At 31.6% G+C, this 20774-nt stretch overlaps 1 pseudogene across 1 annotated transcript in view; it reads right to left on the bottom strand.

The window, feature by feature from the left end:
- Positions 1-20774, bottom strand: part of LOC111287693 (protein CORTICAL MICROTUBULE DISORDERING 4-like) — a 29149-nt pseudogene that overhangs the window by 903 nt on the left and 7472 nt on the right. The window contains exons 3-6 of the transcript XR_016341994.1: positions 1474-1669; positions 600-1397; positions 219-425; positions 40-131 (exon numbers count right to left, since the gene is read on the bottom strand). The product of XR_016341994.1 is annotated as a protein CORTICAL MICROTUBULE DISORDERING 4-like (transcript). The remainder of the gene's footprint in view (positions 1-39; positions 132-218; positions 426-599; positions 1398-1473; positions 1670-20774) is intronic.

The raw sequence follows: 20774 nt of genomic DNA, 5'->3' as shown, positions 1-20774 counted from the left end.
GATAACAAAAGGGGAAACAAAGGGTTTTAAGTTTATTACTTGAGAGAGCGAACTATATTATCTGTGGCTGTAGCATCTCTTAGTGCTTGGAGAGCAATCTTCTGGGCTGTTTCTCGCTGCTGAACAGCTCCCTGTTAAAGCATCAAGTCAGTAACCAGAACTAAAGGCCTAACACATGCATTAATAATCATCTTGGTTAACAGGAATCTTAATCTCACCCTGCCCAACATGCCAAGCTTCCCAGGCAAATTCATGGGTAGACTTCTGCTATTATCAAAGGCTGGGTTATTATCAAACTCTGATTGTTGTTGTTGTGCAGGAACAGTTGGTTTGGAGTTGTTCTGCACATTTCCACCCATATTGAGGGAAGCAACTACAGCCCTTCCACTTCTTAAACTTGGTGGTGGGGCTGAACTTTTCTTTTCCTGCAGAGAAAGGAAGAATAATTTTCCTTAGCAAAATTGAGTTGAATAATCACAAAAAAAAAAAGTGCTACTTTCGTTTTGCACAAAAAAAGAAGCAAAGGAACATCATTGAAAAGTTAATTCTAGAGTAAACATAGCAATTGTTAAATGGAAAAAGGGGAACAATGTACCTACAGCTGATTTGAGAGGACTAATTGGGATCCTTGGCTCTCGATCACAAACACTTTTGCTCCGTGGAAACTTTGAGGCAGAAGAAGGTGCAACACAGCTTTTCCTAAGCAAAGCAGGACTTTCTCCTTTTGTATCCATTATTTTAGCCAACAATCCCCCACCAAAAGAACACCTTACACCAGCACTAGCAGCATTCCCATCCCTTGCTACCCTTCTTATCATTGGAGACATCATCGGAGTTCTCACTGAATTAGACCGCTCTTTCACAGGAGTACACTGATCAAAATCCAATGGAACCGGCTTTAAAACTAAAGGAGAAGGAACGTCATCAGTCCCATTAGGCCCCCTTCCCCAAGAACCTCTTCTATGTAGCTTAGAATCTTATTTCTGCTCACTTTTCTCCCCCTTTCTTCTTAAACCCACCAAAGGCTCTGGGGTCCCAAGTAACGGATGCCGTCCAGGGAGGGGTTTTGCACCTTTAACAACAGGAACAGGAGACCCAGGCTCTAAGCTATCAACATGAATGAACTGCCCAAGTTGCATTTTGTTACTAAGAACAAAATCATCTTGGTCAGAAGGAAGACTAACATAAATTGAATGTGAAGAATCTGAGACCTTGATGTAAAATCCATGTTTAGGCCAAAGATTCTTCTCATCAAGATCAGCCGGTACAATATCAGTCACCTGCAAAAGCGAGCTCCTATGTTCACTAGTTGGCTTAACCCCAGTGTTCATCCCATTAAGCAACTTCAGCAGAATCCCAGGTGCCAATGTTGCTATAATTTCCTGATCTTTCTTCTCTCAGGCACCACCCTCAAATGAAAGAATCGTAGATTTTTCAAATTTCAAGACATAAAAGAGAAGGAGATGCTTAATTAAGAGGCAGAAGTAGAAGTGAAAGAAAGAAAGAGTTTCGGTAGGACAAGACGTTAGCAACGGTACGTTGATATGAGAAAGTAAAGGTTTTTAGATTTTGGAAATTTTGGAACGTTGTAGCAACGGTCATACGGTGGTGCGTCCTGTCATAAAGATTTTGAATTATTAAATTCGGGGGAAAGGGAAAATGTTTGTTTCTGGTTATTCACCTGCTTTGCTTGCGATTTGGATAACCTGATAGAGTGACGTGGTTTCGCCAACTCATAAAATAGACCAGGCTTACGGTTGAATACGCTTTAAGCCCAATTATTCTGGATTTTCAAAAACAAAGTGCATTCCAGATTTTGGATTTTGGATTACAATTTCTTATAAACCAAAATGGAACTAGGCCCAATAAGATCACGGGAACTAACATAATGGTAATGACATAAGGGATACTGGCCAAAATAATAATAATAATAATAATAATTATAAGGGATTAGAATTACAGGGGTGTTTGGATTAGGTTATGAAATAATATTTTTTTTAATTATTGTAAAAGTAAAATTAAGGTGTTTGATTTTTAAAATTTTAAAAATTTCACGTTATATGAAAAGCTCGTTTGAGTAATTTTTACATGAAATTATAGATTTTTTTTTTCAAAAAGTATTAATGATGCTTAGTAACAAATATTTAGTGGATTTTTTTGTTTACGTTCTTAATTTGCCCTTCAATAATTCATACAATTATAAAAGAGGTTGATATTAATACAAGTTTATCTTTTTTATTTTATTCAACTTTTCTCACTTGATTTCATTCAGTTTACTTTCATTTTCTTTGTTTTCAATTAACAAAATGGGTTTTTTGTAGATTTTTTATTTCTTTCGCATTAAAACTTATAATTTAATTTAATAAAGTTGAGTCTTTTATTTTTTATTTGTTATAAATAAATAAAATTAATTATTAAAAAAAATTCTAACATCTTATAATATTTAAAATAGTTTTATTGTAGAAATACTTTTTTACAAAAGTTTCAGTTGAGTGAAACATGCTCTTAAAAAGAAAAGTCCATTTAAAAAAAGGTTTTATAAGGGTTTTTTAATTTGTAAGTACCAAATTAAAGATTTGACTATAATTTTAGTAAACGTTTGTTACTCAAATAATCGAATTTAATTTGATAAAAAAAATTTAAAATATTGTAATTTAAAATATATATAAAATCTAAAGGCTTGAGAACAAGAGAGTTGTTGTGTGGTTGGTCGTGTGTCCTTGATCTAATATCGGCTGCATCTATTTATAAAGGCTTCTCCAATGATAGCTCCCCCCATCTTAGCAACCAATCCTCTTCGAGCAAAAGAACTGTTTCACAAAATCAACAACTGACCATTTTTCGAGAAAAAAATTGTATGAAAAAATTATTTCACGTGAGCATATGTTTTTTTCGTTATGTAATCATATTATAAGAAAAAATTAATTATTTATTACACATCACATATAATAATTAAGTAGTCTTTGTTGTTTCGCTAAAATTGACTTTTAAAAAAAAATTTTTAAAAATATTTATATTTTTTAAAAGTAAAATTTTTTGTTATTTGAATTAGTTAATGAAAAATATTTTTTATTGTTTAGTTATTTTTTGAAAAATCTATTTCTTTTTTAAATAATATCAATATAACTATTAAAATATAAAATTATTTATTATTAAAGTATATTGAAATGATTTATTACTAAAATTATTAATATTCAAGAATAATTATATTTTAATAATAATAGATAATATTATAATATTATAATAATATAACAATACTTAAAATAAAACTTATTATTATTTATTTAATATTTTAAAATATTTAAAATAATGTCATAATAATAGATCTATTGACATACCACTAGACATGGATTAAAAGAGTTGTTACCAATTTTTTTTATTAAGGTATGATTGGTTACCTGATCAAATCTGTCTTTTTTAAAGAAGAATCCTAAAATTGATTTAAGTATTTTTAAATAATAGATTTTAATCTACAAAACTAGATTTCAGATTTGGAGTGTGGTTACGCATAAGAAATATTATAACACCCTCATAGTGCCCATCCGAATTATGGTACCAATTTGATTTTAAATTATTCAAACCTTAATCATATTTATAATTTACCAAAATATTTAATATTGAAAATTAATCTTAAAATTACTCCAATAGTTTGGTAGCAATTTAAAATAATTTTCTCATCTCAAGAGTCTTTATGGAGACTAGTGTCTCACTTTAAAGAGGCTTCGTCATCAAATTCATTTAAATTTTAGTTGAAGAAATAATCAGCAAAATCTTTCAATAATATGGTAAGATTTACTTTAATGTAGATTTCCTAATAGTTTGGTTAGATTTTATTATAAGATTGTTTTTTAAAAAAATATTAAATCTTCTAATAGTTTAGTAAGATTTAATTTAAGATGCAAATTTTTCAATAGTTTAGCAATATAAAATATAAAATATTTTATTAATAATAGATTTTTTTAATTAATTTATGAAGTTTTCTAATCTATTGGTAAATTTTTTTATTTATATATTTTTTTGAAATAAATAAAATTATAAAATTTTTCAATATGTTAGTAAAACTTTTTTTTTTTAAATGATTGCCTTCCAATATGTTGATAAGCTTTTATTTAAAATTTTATTTTGTTATATAAAAATATATTTTTTTAAGAATACAAAAAATAGTAGAAAAATAAATGAATGAATGAATAAGTAAATAAAATAACATATAAAAAAAAAGCAAAATTACCTGCAGTGGGCTTGGCTTGGTAGTTGAAGAAGGTGGTTACAAGCACAATGAAATCGAGCGACTTGGAACTTGGCTTCTAGAGCAGTTGGGCTTAGTGCAGCAGATAAGAGAGGGGGTCAAAACTAGGTTGCACTGAGGGTAAGGTTCAGAAAACTAAAACAAAAAATCTTAGAATGCAAAAACCTACAGAAATTCAAACCCTAAAACACCAAATCCCAATTCTAGAAAATCTAAACAAATCAAACCCATAACCTAAAATCTCTTGGTTGCTAAACAAAATTTTCTCTTTTCTCATTAGAGTTTTTGTATAATCTTTTTCTCTTATTTTTCTTTTCTTTCAAGAGTTTCTGTATATTTATGTGTTTTTGAATGATCCCTCTATTTATGTGTGGTTTCTATTTATTTAAAGAGAATGAATCCCTTTACTTTTGAAAAATAAATCAAATTAATTATGATTTTAGTACGGTTTTATAATCTGTGATTTGATTTTAAGTATCCATTTTTATAGGATTTGCATGAATCAAGCCAAAATCACTCGTTTTTCAATTTCTCTCTCTTTTTTTTTTTTTTAAATGAGTAAAATCAAATCAAATCAAATTAAAATTGAAAAATTTTCTATTGGGCTCGAAGCTTTATTTTTTATCTTAGAAAAGTCCTAGATAAAATAGGGTGTCTACAATTACACATCTTTGCATAGTTTCTATGAAACAAGAATTGCGCAAAGGCAAAAGACATCCATTTTGTTTAGGTTTAAAAAATCAAATCGAAATTCAAAGTTAAAATGATTCGGACGAAGTCAAATTAGAACTTGAAAATGATTGAATTGAATCAAAGTTAAAAGTGAATAAGGTGTGCCAAAATGAAGATGATCGGGATTTAGTTGTGAGTCAGAAAATTAAATAACTTGGACTACGCCAAGGTAAAAAATGAGTAAGCGGAATTGAATCACAATAAATATCTTAGATCGAGCCAAAGTAAAGCAATGATTAATCGGGATTGAACCGCAAGTTGAAAAAATAAAACGACTAAGGTCGAAAATGAATGACTAGGATTGAACCGCATGTCAAAATACTAAAATGGCTTAGACTGAGTCAAGGTTAAAGATGAATGGCTGGGATGGAACTGTAGGTCAAAAAAACTAAAATGACCTAGACCAAGTCGATGTCAAAGATAAATGACTGGGATTGAATCGCATGTCAGAAAAACTCAAATGACTTGGACCGAGCTAAGGTCGAAGATGAATGATCGAAATTAAACTGCATGTTAGAAAAATAAAGTAACCTGGACAAAGCTGAGGTCAGATATGAACGATTGAGATTGAATCGCATGTCAGAAAAAACTCAAATGACTTGGACCGAGCCAAGGTCAAATATGAATAACTAAAATTAAATTGTAAATTAAAAAAATAAAGCAACCTGAATCGAGTCGAGGTAAAAAATGAGTGACTAGTATTGAACTGTAAGTAAGAATAATAAATGATCTAAGCTGAATTGAGATTGAAGATAAATGATTAGGATTGAACCCTAGATTAAAAAATAAATAATCTAGATTGAACCAAAATTGAATATGAGTGATCGGATTAAACCACAGGTTAAAAAATAACTTGGATTGAGCGAGGCTAAAAATGTGTGATTAGGACTGAATTATAAGTCAAAATAATAGATGATCTGGGCTGAATCGAGATCAAAGATAAGTGACTGAGATTGAACTATAGGTCATAAAATAAATGATCTGAATTGAACCAAGATAAAAAATGAGTGACCGGTATTGAACCACAGGTCAAAAAAATTAAATTCAAAATTTTAGCTTAAAATCCAAAAATTCACAATTTGAAAATTCAAAGATTTGTAAGGTTCCATAACAGAAGTTGAAAGATCCCATTATTCCAAGTTTCATAAAAAAATGGTAAAGATTCAAGATTCGTAAAAATTTTAAGTTTTCTAAAAACTTCAGATTTATAAGAATTTTAGCTTTGCAAGAACTTTCATTATTGTAAAGATTTGCAAATTGTAATTTACATATAAGAATCAAATATTCACATTCAAGAGATTTTTGTTAGTGATTTACATCCAAAATTCAAAGTTTCATATTTGAAAAATTTATGGATTCACATTAAAAATTTCAAGGCTTATGTTTAGATTTCAAATATTCTTATTCAAAAAATTTAAAGGTTTACACCCAAAAGTTAAATATTTTCCTTCGAAAAACTTAGAGATTCACATTAAAATTTTTAAAAAATTCTCATTCAAGAGCTTTAATAATTCATAACCAAAATTTCAGATATTCTCATCCGAAAAATTTTAGGGTTTAACATGCAAAATTTCAATTTGCACACAAAATTACTATTATTAGTTAAATGAATGACATTAAAAAAACAACTACTTAAATGAATGACATTTAAATTTTAGTTGAAGAAATAATCAGCAAAATCTTTTAATAGTATGGTAAAATTTACTTTAATGCAGATTTCTTAATAGTTTGGTTCGATTTTATTATAAGATTTTTTAAAAAATATATATTAAATCTTCTAATAGTTTAGTAAGATTTAATTTAAGATGCAGATCCTCCAATAGTTTGGTAGTATAAAATATAAAATATTTTATTAATAATATATTTTTTAATTAATTTATGAAGTTTCTAATCTATTGGTAAATTTTTTTATTTATATATATTTTTGAAATAAATAAAATTATAAAATTTTTCAATATGTTAGTAAAACTTTTTTTTAAAAAAAATGATTGCCTTCAAATCTATTGATAAGGCTTTTATTTAAAATTTTATTTTGTTATATAAAAATATATTTGTTTAAGAATACAAAAAACAATAGACAAATAAATAAATGAATGAACAAGTAAATAAAATAACATACATAAAAAAGTAAAATTACCTGTAGTTGGCTTGGCTTGGCAGTTGAAGAAGGTGGTTACAGGCACAAATCAAATCGAGCAACTTGGAACTTGGCTTCTGGAGTAGTTGGGCTTACTGTAACAGATGAGAAAGGGGGTTAAAACTAGGTTGCACTGAGGGTAAGGTTCAGAAAACTAAAACCAAAATCCCTAGAATGCAAAAACCTACAGAAATTCAAACCCTAAAACACCAAATCCCAATTCTAGAAAATCTAAACAAATCAAACCCATAACCTAAAATCTCTTGGTTGCTAAATAAATTTCTCTACTTTCTCATTAGAGTTTTTGTATAATCTTTTTCTCCTATTTTTCTTTTCTTTCAAGAGTTTCTATATATATCTTTTTTTTGAATGATCCCTCTATTTATGGTGGTTTCTGTTTATTTAAAAAGAATGAATCCTTTTTGTCATAACGTCTAGATCCGGGGATCTATCGCTAGACATTGACTTTCAGGGAGTCGCCACCAATCTTTTTTATCTAGGTGCGATTGGTCACCTAAAGAATCTGTCCTTTCAGGGAACACCTAAGCTTAAGGGTCCCTAGAAGAATAGGTTCAGGTCTGCAAACCAGAACAGGGTTCGGGAGTTCGGTTACGTGTGAGGAAGGTTATAGCACCCTCACAACGCCCATCAAAAGATGGTACCAGCTGAAATTTGTGTTATCCAAAAGCCTTAAAATTTTACCAAGTAGTTAATTATTGAAAATTATTCTCAATTGACTCTAATACTTTTAGCAAAAAATTGAGAAAATTCCCTCACCTCAAGAGTATGCAAGAAAAACTACTGTTTCACTTGCAGAGGCTCCGTCGTCGGATTATTTAACAGAAAAAAAACAAAATCAAAATTAAGATAGAAAGGAAGGAAAGAATGATTTTTTTTTTGTAGGGAAAATTGATACTTTCAACTTTTCCCCAAAAATATTTTTTTTTGAAATTTATTTCTGAGGAAAATTGATACTTTCAACTCTTCCCCAAAAATATTTTTTGAAAATTTATTTCTAAGGAAAATTGATACTTTCAACTTTTCCCTAAAAATATTTTTTTTTTGGAAATTTATTTTTCTTTTAAGGAAAATTGATACTTTCAACTTTTCCCTAAAAATATTTTTTTTTGAAATTTATTTCTGAGGAAAATTGATACTTTCAACTTTTCCCCAAAAATATTTTTTTTTGGAATTTTTTATTTTTATTTAAAGAAAATAAAATAATAAAAAATAAAAAAAAGAATATTACATAAACCTAATCTAATAAATAAAAAATAAAATAAACAAATAAACAAAGAAATAAAAAAAGTTCAAAAAAAAAAAAAAAAAAACCTGGAGCGGCTCGGCTCGGCTCGGCTCGGAGGGGGCTGGCACGCGCGGGTCAGAAAGCGGGTCGACGCCCGGGTCGGGTCGGGTTCGACAAAACGCGCGGATCCTCTGGGTTACTTAAGGCCAAAACGACGTCGTTTTGGGAGGGTATAAAAGGCAATCCCCTTCTTTTTTCGGCAGAACGCTCCTCCCTCTCTCTCTCTTCTTCCCTTTTTCTCTTCCTTCTCTCTAAAAACCGAAGAACACCGGTGCCGGATTCTGGAAAATGTCGCCGGAATCTGGAAATTTCGCCGGAAGTTGGCCGGAAGATCGCCGGTTTCTGGGATTCTTCGTCGGAAACTGGGTAGGTCGCCGGAAGCTTCAAGGTTGGCTGGAATTTTCGTCGGAAAATTCAAACTTCGCCGGAATTTCGCTGGAATCTGGAAATTTCTCAGAAATTTCCAGAAAAAATTTTCGCCAAAAATTTCTAAAAAATTTTTCTCACTCCCAGAACACTCCTAAACTTTTCTTAGCTTCCTATACGCCTCCTTTTCTCTCAAATCAGTAGCTTTGCTTACTGTTTTCTGTGTGTTCAGCATTGTTCCAGAGGGTCCCTTTTATAGGGATTGATCAGGAGTTCCTGATCAATCCCAATTCCTCTTTGGACGGGGATTCAATCTTTGAATCCAATTGGACTCTTTTGATTGAATCCCCACTCCTAGTAGGATTCTTCCACATTTAATCTTAGCCATCCAAAAAAAGAAAAAAAGAAATAATAATAATAATCGGATAAAAAAAAAGAATCAGATAAATGAATAAAATAAAATTAATAGATAATTATATAAATATTTACAGAAAACAAAAAAAGAAGAGAAAAAAAAATATATATATATACATATATAAAATAATAATAAAATAATAAAATTAAATTAAAAAATAAAAATAAAATGAAAGGAAAAAGAAAAGAAAAGAAAAGGAAAAAAATGTACTGACTTACCCATTTAGGCCAGGCCCAATTGATCCGGGTCTGGACCAAATTAGGTGTCTACAGCTGCCCCTCTTTGCACATTTTCTGTGAAACAGAAATTGTGCAAAGACGTAGACACCCAATCAAGACTCAACTCAACATTTTTTGGTGTTTTTTTTTATTATTTTTTATTTTTTTGTTTTTTTATTTTTTGTTTTTTTGTTTTTTTGTTTTATTTTTTTGTTTTTTTTTGTTTTTTTTTTTTTTACCAAAGCTCCTCTAAACAGAGGCTCAACAACTTTGAGAAACATAAATTGCTCCTCTAAACAGAGGCACCACGACTTTTGGAAAGTAAATTGCTCCTCTAAACAGAGGCAACGAACTTGGAAAAGTAAATTGCTCCTCTAAACAGAGGCACCACGACTTTGGAAAGTAAATTGCTCCTCTCAACAGAGGCAACGAACTTTGAAAAGTAAATTGCTCCTCTAAACAGAGGCAACGAACTTTGAAAAGTAAATTGCTCCTCTAAACAGAGGTACCACGACTTTGGAAAATAAATTGCTCCTCTAAACAGAGGCAACGAACTTTGAAAAGTAAATTGCTCCTCTAAACAGAGGTACCACGACTTTGGAAAATAAATTGCTCCTCTAAACAGAGGCAACGAACTTTGAAAAGTAAATTGCTCCTCTAAACAGAGGCAACGAACTTTGAAAAGTAAATTGCTCCTCTAAACAGAGGCACCACGACTTTGGAAAAGTAAATTGCTCCTCTAAACAGAGGCAACGAACTTTGAAAAGTAAATTGCTCCTCTAAACAGAGGTACCACAACTTTGGAAAAGTAAATTTCTCCTCTAAACAGAGGCAACGAACTTTGAAGAAGTAAATACTCCTAGACAATCATGTCCGAAGGAGTTGAAAGTTGTGTTTGAAGGGATTTCAGGAGATTATGCCCAAAGGTCTTATAAATCAACCCTGATACCAAGAGACATCCTATTTCAAGGATTAGGAACTTACCTGACAAGTTTCTTCTCAAACTTGCAAAGTCTTTTCATATCTGTCTTTTCCATGTGAGATGTTGGAACACCCCTGCTTCTTGAATTTGTACACTATACTTTCTTGAAAGTAGTGTATGCTATGCAAATGCATATGAATTTCAATGCATGCTAGGCAAATGTTGGCCAATTAATTCCTGTTCAATGTATGGTACTCAAGTTTCTCAAGCTCTTTTTTTTCTTTCTTGGGTGTCAAGCCCTTTGATTCCTCAAGGATCCAATTGCACTGTTCTTCTAAGATCGAACCAGTGTAGCTCTCAATTGTCCTTTCCACTCACATTCTTTCCTTGTTCTGTTTTTCAATACTTTGGAATAAACTTCATCAATCGATCATCCCTTGACCATCATTCAATGAATTTCTCAGCACTAGCAAATTTCAAAACAAATTTCATCCACCATCACTGGGTCCTTGTCTCAGCATCAACCATTCCAAAACAGACTTTGTCTACTGATTGTCTTCATCATTCAATCATATCTTGCAAGTCATATCGATCAATTCATCACTTTTCAAGATTTGCCCCATCATCTCTTTTAGATTTCTACCATTTCTTCATCATCTTAGATTTCTTTTCAAATGAATGTAAGATTCTTTTAAGCACATGTTCATTCATTCATTATCATTTCAAATTTTGACAAATACAATGCAATCAAGCATTTTCTCAATTCATTCTAAGGGTGTAACAATAAGAGGATAGAAAGTGAATTATGGTAAAGATAATCAATGGAGATCTATTTTGGTAGAAAATAAATGGGAAAGGAAATAAATTGGATGTCATTGAGGTAAATGGTATGTCCAAATGATGAATATTCAGACAATTTTCGACATTAATCTAGGATTCTTTTTCAAAAACTCATTCATTTACTGTTGAAGTCATCTTGAGCTTGGCGAACTCTGCCCCAGTCTTTGAGGGATCTTCAGATGTCTTTGATCTTTCATTCATGTGAGCCATTTGACCTGGATCTTTTTCTTTTTTTTTTTTTTTTGGGTACCAAAATCACCCTTTCAGGTTTTCAATTTGAATCTCTTTTTTTATTTTTTTATTTTTTCATTTTTTCATTTTCTCATTTTTTCTTCTTTCTTTCTTTTTCTTTTTCTTTTTTTTTTTCATCATTTTTTTTTCTCATTCTTCACCTATTATTGACATCCTTCATACATCAAACTTTTAAGGTAATGTAGCATGATTCCATCGCTTCATCATGAGTATGCCTTCGCTCAACATATGATCATTCAAGTTGAGTATTCACACTTGATCCAAATGGACTTTTCAAGGTTGTAATGTAGGTCAAGGTGAAAGATCATAAAAAAAAATGGATATAATAGGCTCAAAACATGTATTAAAAAGGTTCAAGACCGAAGGATCATTTGATGCATCTTGGCATTTTGCCCCACATCGTTTCACTATTTTTTCTTTCCTCACACAAAGGATTCTCATTACTTTGCCCCAAGCCATGTGTGGCATTTATTTTTTTTCTTTTGCTTTTCTTTCTCTTTTCATCTTTGAGACCTTTTGTGGTTTTTTTTTTTTTTTTCAAAAATTACCCTCCAGTGTAGAGGGTGATCCTTGGTTGGGGTTCTTCAAAAAAATGATAAGCTCAAAGGGGTAACAATAAATGGTTTTTCAAATGGTAAAAGAAAGATGGCCATTTTTCATCTCAATTGTGAATACCTTTCTTGAACATCATCTATTGAACAAAGCTCATGAACTTGTATAAAAGATTACACACCTTCAAGACATATCTATTTCACCTTCAGTAATAGCTTACTTTTTGCTCAAATCATCTCCTCACATTGACGTGGATGAGTTCTCAAAATTAAATCTCAGAATTATTGTTATCATTGTCTAAATATTCATCATCTGAAATTTAAGAATGGGAATGTGAAGTTATGGAAGGTAACAAAGCATGGAGTAATGGTCAAGTGAAAGAGAAAAATGTAATGAAATGCACTGACTTGCCTTTATTAAAATGATAACAAGTGAAGTCATATTGCAAAAAAATCTAACATTGTTTGAAAAAAAATCCCAAAATGACAGAAGAAACCTTCAACCAGCCTTATCTCCATTGATATCTTGCCCCTCAATTCATTGTGAATCTCCGGATCCTTTCTGTTCTTGACTTTCGCTCAGTACACTAACATTAGGTGCTGTTGCTTTTCCTTGATCAAAACTTACCATTCCATCATTGATCAACCGTTGCACCTTATACTTTAAAGCAGTGCAATTTTCAGTAGAATGGTCAGTAATTCCATAATGATAGTCACAACGGGCTGTAGGATCATACCACTTTGGATAGGGTGGTTTAAGTGGTTCCACATGGCTGGGGGCAATCAAGTGGCTATTATAGAGTTCTCGATATAACTTTGTATAAGTCATAGGGATTGGATCAAATACAGGTTTTTCTCGAGTAGTCCGTTGTTCTCGTGAGCCACTTGCTGATGAGTAGGACGAATTTGGGTTCTTACAGGAGCTTGAATGTTAAGGCGGTAAGTGGATGAATAAGATGGTTGTGGAGCTAGCTGGTATGGGTAGGATGAGGCATTATTCACAGCAGGATAGTATGGAGAGTAACCTTGGGATGGATAGGGTTGATAACCCCCGAATTGTTGTCTATCAAAGCTCACAGCTTGAGCTTGAGCTTCTTTCTTTTCTGATGTCTTCTTGGTTTCTCCTCCTCTTAACTTACCATTTTTTATGGCACTTTCAATAATTTCTCCAGAGATCACCATGTCGGCAAAATTCTTTGTTGCATTTCCTATCATCTTTTCATAATAAGGAGGCTTCAAAGTGCTAACAAATAACACTGTAGTTTCTTTCTCTGTCAGAGGAGGTTGTACCTGTGAAGCAATATCCCTCCACCTCTGGGCATACTCTTTAAAAGACTCATTTGACTTTTTCTCCAGGTTCTGCAAAGACAAATGGTCAGGAGCCAAATTGATGATATGTCGATATTGACTGATAAAGTCATGTGCCATATCGCTCTAAGAGCGAGTACGAGTCCTGTCCAACTGAACATACCATCTGGCCGCAGAACCAGTAAGACTATCCTGGAAGACATGCATCAAGAGTTTTTCATCATGTGCATGAGCCGCCATCTTCCTGCAATACATGGTGATGTGGGTTTTAGGGCACTTTGTACCGTCATATTTTTCAAATTTTGGTACTTTGAATTTATAGGGGATAACCACATCAGGAACTAAGCAGAGCCCAGCAGCATCAACTGACCCATAAAAGCTAAATCCTTTCACAGCCCTTAGCCTCTGCTCTAGCATACTAATCTTGGAACTTTCCTCAACTTCCACTCTTATCTTTTCCTTCTCCTTTTCTTTTAAATCATCTAGATCAGGAATTGGTTCTACTGCCTTTTCAGTGAAGATAGGATTTATATAGCTATTATAATGTCCTGGGTTGAAAGTTGATGGCATTCCAGGATGTGCGAAATGTTGTGGCAGGACCTCTTGAACAGACTGGGCCTGAGGTGGACCAAAACCTGGAGGGTATAAAGGGTCAGCCACTTTTTGCTGGCTTGTACTTTCTTCAACTCCTTTTCCTTTATTCATATTATTGAGGGCCTCCAGAATCTTGCTTAGTTCAATTTCAATCTTCTCCTGACCTTTTTCTAGCTTTTCAAATCTATGAGAACTTTCTTCTTCCATTTGCCTTGCTCTGGATCTTGTGTTGTATGGATGAGCAGGGTTTTTGCTAGATGGAGCTATCCTCGGACCTTGAGTACCATACTTATGATTAGAAATGTTATGCTGTGCCTTATGTATGATGCTTTGATACACAAATGAAATGTACATTTTTTTGAATGAAATCTAGTATGAAATGAATGCAAATGATTGTGTTGAAACATGATCATGAAAAGAATACAGATGCATACAATCAGACAAACAACATAGTTAGTTCCGTGGATGAAACGTAAGTGATGTTGATGCATAATGTCACATATGATAAATATAATACACAAAGTTAAATAATCAAAATGATTAGACAAACACTCTTTTTGTGTCCTAATTTCAGGGTATATCTATCATTGGGTAGAAATGGCTCTATCCTAGGTTTAGGCACTCTTAAGGTTCACTATATGTGGTTTAAGGTCAAAGTCTAAAGGTTCCCAAATTGCTCCTTACATCCTTGTCCATCACAGACTAGTAAGGCACCCTAATCCTCACCCATTACAGGCTACAAGCGGAAAAGGTTCAATTTGAGTGAGAGTATTTCGCTAGCCATTGCGGAGGCATTAGACCTCACGAAAGCAATAGGTACTTTACTCCCTCCTAGAGGGACGGAGCTCGGGTATAGAGCTCATGTTATGCACATGCATATGAATGACATAATTAACAAGGTAACTAAAACATGAATGAATAACAACACATATATACAACAAGGTTCAATTTCATTTGGCTTTTGGATAACACAAATTATTTGCTGGCCTGACTCTCAAGATCCCCAGTGGAGTCGCCAAACTGTCATAACGTCTAGATCCGAGGATCTATCGCTAGACATTAACTTTCAGGAAGTCGCCACCAATCTTTTTTATCTAGGTGCGATTGGCCACCTAAAGAATCTGTCCTTTCAGGGAACACCTAAGCTTAAGGGTCCCTAGAAGAATAGGTTCAGGTCTGCAAACCAGAACAGGGTTCGGGAGTTCGGTTACGTGTGAGGAAGGTTATAACACCCTCACAACGCCCATCAAAAGATGGTACCAGCTGAAATTTGTGTTATCCAAAAGCCTTAAAATTTTACCAAGTAGTTAATTATTGAAAATTATTCTCAATTGACTCTAATACTTTTAGTAGAAAATTGAGAAAATTCCCTCACCTCAAGAGTATGCAAGAAAAACTACTGTTTCACTTGCAAAGGCTCCGTCGTCGGATTATTTAACAGAAAAAAAACAAAATCAAAATTAAGATAGAAAGGAAGGAAAGAATGATTTTTTTTTGTAGGGAAAATTGATACTTTCAACTTTTCCCCAAAAATATTTTTTTGGAAATTTCGATTTTCAAGGAAAATTGATACTTTCAACTTTTCCCCAAAAATATTTTTTTTGAAATTTTGATTTTCAAGGAAAATTGATACTTTCAACTTTTCTCTAAAAATATTTTTTTTTGAAATTTATTTCTGAGGAAAATTGATACTTTCAACTCTTCCCCAAAAATATTTTTTGAAAATTTATTTCTAAGGAAAATTGATACTTTCAACTTTTCCCTAAAAATATTTTTTTTTTTTGGAAATTTATTTTTCTTTTAAGGAAAATTGATACTTTCAACTTTTCCCTAAAAATATTTTTTTTTGAAATTTATTTCTGAGGAAAATTGATACTTTCAACTTTTCCCCAAAAATATTTTTTTTTGGAATTTTTTATTTTTATTTAAAGAAAATAAAATAATAAAAAATAAAAAAAAGAATATTACATAAACCTAATCTAATAAATAAAAAATAAAATAAACAAATAAACAAAGAAATAAAAAAAGTTCAAAAAAAAAAAAAAAAAAAAAAAACCTGGAGCGGCTCGGCTCGGCTCGGCTCAAGGAAGAGAAAACGGCTCGGGGTGAGCGGCTTGGCGGCTTGGCTCGGCTCGGCTCGGCTCGGAGGGGGCTGGCACGCGCGGGTCAGAAAGCGGGTCGACGCCCGGGTCGGGTCGGGTTCGGCAAAACGCGCGGATCCTCTAGGTTACTTAAGGCCAAAACGACGTCGTTTTGGGAGGGTATAAAAGGCAATCTCCTTCGTTTTTTCAGCAGAACGCTCCTCCCTCTCTCTCTTTTCTTCCCTTTTTCTCTTCCTTCTCTCTAAAAATCGAAGAACACCGGTGCCGGATTCTGGAAAATGTCGCCGAAATCTGGAAATTTCGCCGGAAGTTGGCCGGAAGATCACCGGTTTCTGGGATTCTTCGTCGGAAACTGGGTAGGTCGCCGGAAGCTTCAAGGTTGGCCGGAATTTTTGCCGGAAAATTCAAACTTCGCCGGAATTTCGTCGGAATCTGGAAATTTCTCAGAAATTTCCAAAAAAAATTTTCGCCAAAAATTTCTAAAAAATTTTTCTCACTCCCAGAACACTCCTAAACTTTTCTTAGCTTCTTATACGCCTCCTTTTCTCTCAAATCAGTAGCTTTGCTTACTATTTTCTGTGTGTTCAGCATTGTTCCAGAGGGTCCCTTTTATAGGGATTGATCAGGAGTTCCTGATCAATCCCAATTCCTCTTTGGACGGGGATTCAATCTTTGAATCCAATTGGACTCTTTTGATTGAATCCCCACTCCTAATAGGATTCTTCCACATTTAATCTTAGCCATCCAAAAAAAGAAAATAAGAAATAATAATAATAATCGGATAAAAAAAAAGAATCAGATAAATGAATAAAATAAAATTAACAGATAATTATATAAATATTTACAGAAAACAAAAAAAGAAGAGAAAAAAATATATATATATATACATATATAAAATAATAATAAAATAATAAAATTAAATTAAAAAATAAAAATAAAATGAAAGGAAAAAGAAAAGAAAAGAAAAGGAAAAAAATGTACAGACTTACCCATTTGGGCCAGGCCCAATTGATCCGGGTCTGGACCAAATTGGGTGTCTACACTATTACTTTTGAAAAATAAATAAAATTAATTATGATTTTATTGCGATTTTATAATTTGTGATTTGATTTTAAGTATCCATTTTTATAGGATTTGCATGAATCAAGCCAAAATCACTTGTTTTTTGATTTCCCTCTCTTTTTTTTTATTTTTTTTGAAAAAAAATGAGTAAAATCAAATCAAATCAAATTAAAATTGAAAAATTTTTTATTGGGCTCAAAGCTTCATTTTTTGTCTTAGAAAAGTCCTAGATAAAATAGAGTGTCTACAATTATCCATCTTTACACAGTTTCTGTGAAACAAGAATTACACAAAGACAAAAGACATCCATTTTGTTTAGGTTTAAAAAATCAAGTCGAAAGTCAAAGTTAAAATGATTCAGACGAAGTCAAATTAGAATGTGAAAATGATTGAATTGAATTAAAGATAAAAGTGAATAAGGTGTACCAAAATAAAGATGGTTGAGATTTAGTTGTGAGTCAGAAAATTAAATAACTTCGACTAAGCCAAGGTAAAAAATGAGTAAGCGGAATTGAATCACAATAAATATCTTAGATCGAGCCAAAGTAAAAAAATGATTAATCGGGATTGAACCGTAAGTTGAAAAAATAAAATGACCGAGGTCGAAAATGAATGACTAGGATTGAATCGCATGTCAAAATACTAAAATGACTTAGACTGAGTTAAGGTTAAAGATGAATGACTGGGATGAAACTGTAGGTCAAAAAAGCTAAAATGACCTAGACCAAGTCGAGGTTGAAGATAAATGACTGTGATTGAATCGTATGTCAGAAAAACTCAAATGACTTGGACTATGCTAAGTTCGAAGATGAATGATTGAAATTAAACTGCATGTTAGAAAAATAAAATGACCTGGACAGAACTGAGGTTAGATATGAACGACTGAGATTGAACTGCATGTCAAAAAAACTCAAATGACTTAGACCGAGCCAAGGTCGAATATGAATAACTAAAATTAAATCGTAGATTAAAAAAAAAAAGCAATCTGAATCAAGCTGAGGTAAAAAATGAGTGACTAGTATTGAACCGTAAGTTAAAACAATAAATGATCCAAGCTAAACCGAGATTGAAGATAAATGACCAGGATTGAACCCTAGATCAAAAAATAAATAATCAAGATTGAACCAAGATTGAATATAAGTGATCGGGATTAAACCACATGTAAAAAAATGACCTGGATTGAGCGAGGCTGAAAATGAGTGATCAGGACTAAACTGTAAGTCAAAATAATAAATGATCTGGGTTGAACTAAGATCAAAGATAAGTGACTGAGATTGAACTGCAGGTTAAAAAATAAATGATCTGAACTGAACCAAGATAAAAAATGAGTGATTGAGATTGAACCACAGGTCAAAAAAATTAAATTTAAAATTTTAGCTTAAAATCCAAAAATTCACAATTTGAAAATTCAAAAATTTGTAAGGTTCCATAACAGAAGTTGAAAGATCCCATTATTCCAAGTTTCATAAAAAAATGGTAAAGATTCAAGATTCACAAAAATTTTAAGTTTTCTAAGAACTTCAGATTGATAAGAATTTTAGCTTTGCAAGAACTTTCATCATTGTAAAGATTTGCAAATTGTAATTTACACATAAGAATCAAATACTCACATTCAAGAGATTTTTTTTAGTGATTTACATCCAAAATTCAAAGTTTCATATTTGAAAAATTTATGGATTCACATTAAAAATTTCAAGGCTTACGTCTAGATTTCAAAGATTCTTATTTGAAAATTTTAATGGTTCACACCCAAAAGTTAATGATTTTCCTTCGAAAAACTTAGAAATTCACATTAAAATTTTTAAAAAATTTTAATTCAAAAGCTTTAATAATTCATAACCAAAATTTCAAATATTATCATTCGAAAATTTTAAGGTTTCACATCCAAAATTTCAAAGATTCTCATTAAAAAAAAATTTAGAAATTCCCATCCAAAATTTTAAAATTCACATTCAAAAAATTTTAGAGATTCACATCGAAAGTTTTAATGATTTGCATTCAAAAAAATTAGAGATTCACATCCAAAATTTCAAAGATTCACATTTGAAAATTTAGAGATTCATATCCATAATTGCCAAGATTCAAAATTTTTAAGATTTTCATACGAAAAAAGGCTCTTTTAAACAAAGGCTCTATGACTTTAAAAGTTTGAAAAATTTTCCTTATCTAGAAAATCTCATCATGAAATATCTTCTTAATTTAAGGATTCAAAAGTAAAAATTTTTCTCCAATCAAAGTCAAATTCTTGTGTGCGACAAATGTCATGATGCAAATATCTTCTACATGTTGCAAATTTAACAATTTAGATTTTCACTAAATGATGTAAATGCATGTCTTAAACAAAATCATGTAAATGTCATACTATGATTCAAATGTTTCTACATGATATAAATACATGCCTCAACCATGATGCAAATGTAATTATCTAGAATTTAAATACAATGTAAACATAATGTATGTAACGTAGATGTTATAAAATCAATGTCATAAAATTCCAATTGTGGTAACAAGGTTTTCAAGACTCCACTATTTCATATGTTCCTTTTTAGCTTCTCAACATTAACGATTTCAAAATAAATTTCATCATTCAATCCATGTTGTTTTCCTCGTTTGGTCACAATTCACAGGTTATGTTGACCAATCCATCATTGTATTCACACATGTGTCACCTTATTTGCCCCTTTTTAAATAATTTTCTTAAGTTTCTTTCACTTCTCTTATCTTGGATTTCTTTTAAAATAATGGAAAATCTTTATGAACATTGTTTTTCATTTATTTATTATCATTTAAATTCATGACAGATATGATAGGTTTCCTCTATTCATTCAAAGGACATACACTAGGTAAAGAATAAGAAAAATGGGTTTTCATTATTGAAAAAAAGTAAGGTTAAGAACAACCTAAAGATGAATGAAAGCAAAATGTTATGATTGTGTAAATAGGATATCAACATCTAGAATAATGACTGTTCAAACAATTTTGCACTCTAACTTAGTCAAAACATATTCGATTGATATACTCTATTTTTAGACATTATCCATATCCCTGGGGTAATCTATATTTTCAAGTTTCCATTTTTACTTAAATTGCCCTCTTGGGTTTTCAGTTTAAGTCTTCCTTTTTTTTTTTTTTTTGCACACACCTTTCTCATTTTTTCTTTTCATTTCTTTTTTCACTTTATCCATTAGTGACACTTTGATCAAAATCTCAAACAATGCAATGGGAAATCTGTCTTAAATCAGTTCATGATTCTTCAATTCGAGTATTCATATTCGATCAAAATGAACTTCTAATAAATGTAATGTAAGCTAGGGTGAGGGGTTATGAAAGAAATGGACAAAATAAACCTAAATTGTAGTTAAAGGGTTATCAAACCGAAATCATTTCTTTTCATGTAGAGCACATTGGCATTTTACCCCATTAATTTTTTCTTCATTTTTTCTCTTTCTCTTTTCTTTTCTTTCATCATTGTTCAAAAAAAATTTGAGCACAAAAGAGGTTTGCCCTTGAAGCAAACTTATCAAAATTTACCTCAAATGTAGAGTGATCTTTGGTTATGGTTCCTCAAAAGAAATTTTTAATAGGCTCAAATGGGGTAGCAAAGGATAATTTTACTCATTTTGTGAAAGGTAGAAAAAAATGGCCATTTATATTTTCTAACATGAATGCTCTCAATCGGGAACATTTATTGATTAAGAAAAGACTTGTGAATGAATAATTGTA

This window comes from Durio zibethinus, chromosome 5 (assembly GCF_047325235.1).
Source record: "Durio zibethinus cultivar Kanyao isolate XHJ-2024 chromosome 5, ASM4732523v1, whole genome shotgun sequence".
Lineage (NCBI taxonomy): Eukaryota > Viridiplantae > Streptophyta > Magnoliopsida > Malvales > Malvaceae > Durio > Durio zibethinus.
This window is presented reverse-complemented; position numbering and strand designations above follow the sequence as displayed.